This window comes from Lolium perenne, chromosome 5 (genome assembly GCF_019359855.2).
Source record: "Lolium perenne isolate Kyuss_39 chromosome 5, Kyuss_2.0, whole genome shotgun sequence".
Lineage (NCBI taxonomy): Eukaryota > Viridiplantae > Streptophyta > Magnoliopsida > Poales > Poaceae > Lolium > Lolium perenne.
The window spans coordinates 132300095-132306969 of NC_067248.2; positions in this window are offsets into that span (position 1 = coordinate 132300095).

A 6875-nucleotide genomic window follows, 5' to 3' on the forward strand; every position below is an offset into this window, starting at 1 on the left:
AGGTGCAAAGCATATGATGCAAGAGCTTAAACATGAGCACAACAATTGCCAAGTATCACATTATCCAAGACATTTTAGCAATTTACTACATGTATCATTTTCCAATTCCAACCATATAACAATTTAACGAAGAAGAAACTTCGCCATGAATACTATGAGTAGAGCCTAAGGACATACTTGTCCATATGCTACAGCGGAGCGTGTCTCTCTCCCATACAATGAATGCTAGGATCCATTTTATTCAAACAAAACAAAAAACAAAAACAAACCGACGCTCCAAGCAAAGCACATAAGATGTGATGGAATAAAAATATAGTTTCAGGGGAGGAACCTGATAGTGTTGTCGATGAAGAAGGGGATGCCTTGGGCATCCCCAAGCTTAGACGCTTGAGTCTTCTTAGAATATGCAGGGGTGAACCACCGGGGCATCCCCAAGCTTAGAGCTTTCACTCTCCTTGATCATATTGCATCATACTCCTCTCTTGATCCTTGAAAACTTCCTCCACACCAAACTTCTCATAAACTTCATTAGAGGGGTTAGTACATAATCAAAAACTCACATGTTCAGAGGTGACACAATCATTCTTAACACTTCTGGACATTGCTCAAAGCTACTGGAAGGTAATGGAACAAAGAAATCCACCCAACACAGCGAAAGAAGCAATGCGAAATAAAAGGCAGAATCTGTCAAAACAGAACAGTCCGTAAAGATGAATTTTTAATAAATACTTCCGTTGCTCAGATCAGAAAACTCAAAACTAATGAAAGTTGCGTACATATCTGAGGAACACGCACGTAAATTGGCATATTTTTATGAGTTACCTACAGAGAAAACAGCCCAGATTCGTGACAGATAGAAATCTGTTTCTGCGCAGAAATCCAAATCTAGTATCAACCTTCGATTAGAGGCTTCACTTGGCACAACAAAACACAAAACTAAGATAAGGATAGGTTGCTACAGTAGTAAACAACTTCCAAGACACAAATATAAAACAAAGTACTGTAGCAAAATAACACATGGGTTATCTCCTAAGAAGTTCTTTCTTTATAGCCATTAAGATGGGCTCAGCAGTTTTAATGATGCACTCGCGAGAAATAGTATTTGAAGCAAAAGAGAGCATCAAGAGGCAAATTCAAAACACATTTGAGTCTAACATGCTTCCTATGCATAGGAATCTTGTAAATAAACAAGTTCAAGAAGCATAATGCAACAAGCATAGAAAGATAAAACAAGTATAGCTTCAAAAATTTCAGCACATAGAGAGGTGTTTTAGTAACATGAAAATTTCTACAACCATATTTTCCTCTCTCATAATAATGTCCAGTAGCATCATGAGCAAACTCAACAATATAACTATCAAATGAAACATTCTTATCATGAGTCTCATGCATAAAATTATTACTCTCCACATAAGCATAATCAATTTTATTAGTTGTAGTGGGTGCAAATTCAACAAAGTAGCTATCATTATTATTCTCATCATCAAATATAGGAGGCATATTGTATTCATAATCAAATTCATCCTCCATAACAGGTGGTAACAAAAGACTACTATCATTATAATCATCATAAATAGGAGGCAAAGTATCATCAAAGTAAATTTCCTCCTCAATGCTTGGGGGACTAAAAAGATCATGCTCATCAAAACCAGCTTCCCCAAGCTTAGAATTTTCCATAGCATTAGCAACAATAGTGTTCAAAGCATTCATATTAATAACATTCCCATTAGTATGCATATAAAGTTCCATGGGTTTTTTAATTCTCTCTTCAAACACATCATGTCCTAATTCAAGATAAAGTTCATAAAGATCTCTCATATTTTTGTTGTTTTCCATTATGCCTTACTAGTGTAAACAAGAAACAAAAAGATGCAATTGCAGGATCTAAAGGAAATAGCTTCGAGTACTTACAACGGCGAAAATAGCTTAGTAGCCGAGATCCGGAGTGTGAGTACCTTTTACCTTTCCTCCCCGGCAACGGCGCCAGAAAATAGCTTGATGTCTATGCCCCCCTCCTTTTCCTGTAGACAGTGTTGGGCCTCCAAGAGCAGAGGTTTGTAGAACAGCAGCAAGTTTCCCTTAAGTGGATCACCCAAGGTTTATCGATCTCAGGGAGGAAGAGGTCAAAGATATCCCTCTCATGCAACCCTGCAACCACAAAGCAAGAAGTCTCTTGTGTCCCCAACACACCTAATAGGTGCACTAGTTCGGCGAAGAGATAGTGAAATACAGGTGGTATAAATAAGTAGTAGCAACGGCACCAGAAAAGTACTTTGCCCAGGACAGTAAACAAGCAGTAGTAACGCAGCAGTAGTAACGCAGTAAAATAGTAAACAAGCAGCGATAGCAGTATTTAGGAACAAGGCCTAGGGATTAGACTTTCACTAGTGGACACTCTCAACTTTGATCACATAACAGAATAGATAAATGCATACTCTACACCCTCTTGTTGGATGATGAACACCACTAACTGTGTAGGATTACACGAACCCTCAATGCCGGAGTTAACAAGCTCCACAATATTCAATGTTCATATTTAAATAACCTTAGAGTGTAAGATAGATCAACACAACTAAACCAAGTACTAACGTAGCATGCACACTGTCACCTTCATGCTACGAAAGGAGGCATAGATCACATCAATACCATCATAGCAATAGTTAACTTCATAATCTACAAGAGATCACAATCATAGCCTACGCCAAGTACTAACACGGATGCACACACTGTCACCGTTACACCGTGCAGGAGGAATAAAACTACTTTAATAACATCACTAGAGTAGCACATAGATAAATTGTGATACAAAACACATTGCAATCATAAAGAGATATAAATAAGCACTTCACTATGCCATTCATAACAGTGAATAAGTATTCTGTGAAATATAGCCTAAAAGACTCACACGGTGCACACACTATCACCTTTACACACGTGGGACAAGGAGTCTCCGGAGATCACATAAGTAAAATTCACTTGACTAGCATAACGACATCTAGATTACAAGCATCATCATATGAATCTCAATCATGTAAGGCAGCTCATGAGATTATTGTATTGAAGTACATAGGAGAGAGATGAACCACATAGCTACCGGTACAGCCCCGAGCCTCGATGGAGAACTACTCCCTCCTCATGGGAGACAGCAGCGGTGATGAAGATGGCGGTGGTGTCGATGGAGGAGCCTTCCGGGGGCACTTCCCCGTCCCGGCGGCGTGCCGGAACAGAGACTCCTGTCCCCCAGATCTTGGCTTCGCGATGGCGGCGGCTCTGGATGGTTTCTCGTACCGTGGCTTTTCCGTATCGAGGTTTTAGGTCGAGGACCCTTAAATAGGCGAAGAGGCGGCATCAGAAGGTCAACGAGGCGACGACACCATAGGGCGGCGCGGCCAGGGCCTGGGCCGCGCCGGCCTATCATCTGGGGCCCCTGTGGCCCCCCTCTGGCGACTCTCGGGTGTTCTGGAAGCTTCGTGGAAAAATAGGATGCTGGGCGTTGATTTCGTCCGATTCCGAGAATATTTCCTTACTAGGATTTCTGAAACCAAAAACAGCAGAAAACAGCAACTGGCCCTTCGGCATCTTGTTAATAGGTTAGTTCCAGAAAATGCACAAATATGACATAAAGTGTGCATAAAACATGTAGATATCATCAATAATGTGGCATGGAACATAAGAAATTATCGATACGTCGGAGACGTATCAGCATGGACTAGGGTCAAGCGACACGCCATTCATCTGCAACGCCTACTATTCGTCGGGAGAGGACAGCATCGACAGCGTCGTCCGAGGAGACACCCGAAGAGTGGCGCCCCTCCAAGTCTACGTCGCTAATAGGGGAGACGGAGAACGCACCGCCCGTTCCAGCAGGCAGGCTAGTTTTGGGGATAGCGCCAGCAATGACAATAGCGACCACACCATTACAGAAGAAGAGTGGGCAGCAGCCAAGGCAGCCGTGCTCAACAACACACCGCTTTCGGCGGGAACCACGGTTGGTACGCTCAACGCTTACCGCTCCATACTGGAGAAAAATCGGGAGCGCCTATCTAAGGAGCAAGCCACCCTCGAGAAACGACTATCTGCGGCAGACCGGTCCAGCGAGCGACGAAGGGCCTCGCAGGGGAGTGCCTCCCGAAGTACCCACGGAGGGGGCAAACATCGATCGAGGATGTCCAGGCTTTCGGAAGATGACGCAAGGGAGATAACATCAAACTTGACCAAGTCCTTTATGACCACGGACACCGCGGGCATGCCACGGCCAAAAACCGTCGCAGGAGCAACAGCCAATCTTGCAGCGTACCTCATCAACCAGCGTCCCGAAGGATCCATGGCTCAGGCCCACCGTGGTGCTTTGGAGAGTCTTGCGATACTAGGACATAATCTAGTTCCACCGAAAGAGAAGACCCTGCAGGCCAGTGGGTCAAAACATCGCGTAAAAGACGCTCGGGAAGAAATCACACAGAGCAAGATCGACAAAGCAAGGCGACGACGCGCCATCAGAGAAGAACTTGACATTGATTCTTCGGACGAGACCCAGGAGAACGACGACGAGCTTAGAGGAGCCGATTGTTTGAGCTACAAAATTCGGGAGGCGATGCCACCCAAGAAGTTCAAACCTACACCTACCGACGCCGCCAAATATGATGGGCAGCAGGAACCGAGGTCCTGGATAGAGGACTATCTGCAGACAGTAATTCTGCAAAAAGGGAATCAGATAGCAGCAATGCAATGCCTGCAGCTTTACCTAAAGGACTCAGCACGAGCCTGGCTCAGAGGACTGCCGAAGGGTTCCATCAAGTCATGGGATGACTTAGTAGAAGCTTTTGTCGCTAACTTTCAAGCAACCTACAAAAGGCCCGTCGGGATCGAGGAGTTATGGCACTGCCAACAGAAGCAGAAGGAGTCGATGCGCGCGTACATCGGGAGGTTCACCAAACTCCTAAATGCTGCGGAAGACGTATCTGTCGACAGGGCAGTTGACGCTTTCAGCGATGGCATCCAACGTGAAAGCTATATAGAAGAGCTTGGGCGCAAGAAGCCGAAGACCATAACCAAGCTAATGGAAATCGCCAACAGCTGGGCCGATGGTGAAGACAACGTCCGGAAACCACGACAAATAGCTGACGCATTTAAGAGGATGACTAGCCGAAGAATGATTCGGGTGGTCGAAGGGATCGAAATAAGAGAAGGAAGAACCGCAGTTACGATGACAACAACTTGGTGGCCGCAGGTTACTCTGATCGACAGGATGATCGGTACGACAACAGGCGAGACGATCGGCAGGACGGTAATTGGAACGACTCTGGGAACCGTGGCAACTATAAACCACGACCTCAAAGAACCCCCAAATTGCCTTACGCTGAACAGATCAATGCCCCTTGCTACCTACATTCTTATACCTATTCTAAGGATGGAAAAGTAAAGTCTAGCCACCTGCTCAGGGATTGTCGGCAGTTCCTCGATATGCATGAACTCATCCAGCAGGCAGGGCGAAAACGTACCGCCACCACCACCGCCACCCCCGTCACAGCATCAAGTACAGCAAGCTCAACCTCATCAACCCAATGAGGCGTTTCCACCGCCACGTGGGCAAATGAATATGATCCACAGGACAGGTGTTTCAAGGAGAGATATGAAGAAGCTCACCCGAGAAATCAACCTGGCAGAAAGCGTCATGGCGAACATTCCTGAATATGTCGAATGGTCATCTCAGGAAATCACGTTCAGTCGAATGGACCACCCGATGACAATTCCAAAGCCAGGGCACGCCTCCCTAGTGGTCGAAGCACAGATAGGAGGGTTTAAGATGAGCAAAGTCTTCATGGATGGAGGAAGTGGACTCAACTTGATATTCCTTGATACAATTCAAAGTATGGGGATCACCATGAGAATGTTGGAAGACTCATATACTCACTTCCATGGGATACTCCCCACTTCACCAGCGCACTCTCTTGGCAAAGCATACCTAAACGTCGTTTTCGGCAAACCCGACAACTTCAGGAAGGAGAAGATCGAGTTTGAAGTCGTGAATTGGGAATCGCAGTATCACGCCATACTCGGGAGACCAGCTTACGCCAAGTTCATGGCCGTACCGCACTATGCATACCTCAAGCTGAAGATGCCAGGAAACAACGGGACAAATATCACAGTCTACGGAAGCTTCTCGCGCTCGGACAATTGTGATCGTGATTTCCAAAGGATTGCTGCAAAGTTTGGGCTACGACAAGGGACTGTCGACCCCCCGCCCAAGTTGACAATACAAGAAATCAAGGAGGAAAAACTCGACAGGGAGATCAAGAAGAAGCCAACTCCTGAAGCACCAGCAGCAAAAGCATCAGCGGAAAAAGTTTCGGCAGTGGCCAAAGCAGAAGAGATAGGAGGCGGCAAGATACTAACAATCGCTGCCCAAGCATCTGGCGAAATCAACAGCACTGTCGCAACCACCAGCATGACGAAGAAATCGGAAGATGCCTCTGAAGAAGAGAAGAACCCCTTCCTTGATAAAACACTCTCTTAGTTTTTAAATTTTTCCCCTTTACTTTACACAGGGCCTCTTGTTTTCGCCCTCTAGTTTCAAATTTACCCTATTAATAAGTACTTAAGTTTCGATTTTTGTTAAAGTATTGCAGTCATCTAACGCATCTATGACCGTGCTGCCGCCAAGTAACGGCATAACTTAAACGCGCGGCAGAAGATAGCGCCCAGGGCAGAAGCCTCTACGAGCACTGCAAAGAAGAATAAGGACATTAAGCCTCCCCTCTACTTCAGATGCCTCTACGAGTGCCGTACAAAGCAAGAGTTTGGAAAACTTACACACAACCCAAGTTCGATATTTCACTTATGGAAATATCAGAGAGCAACGGGCTCATCGGCAGAAT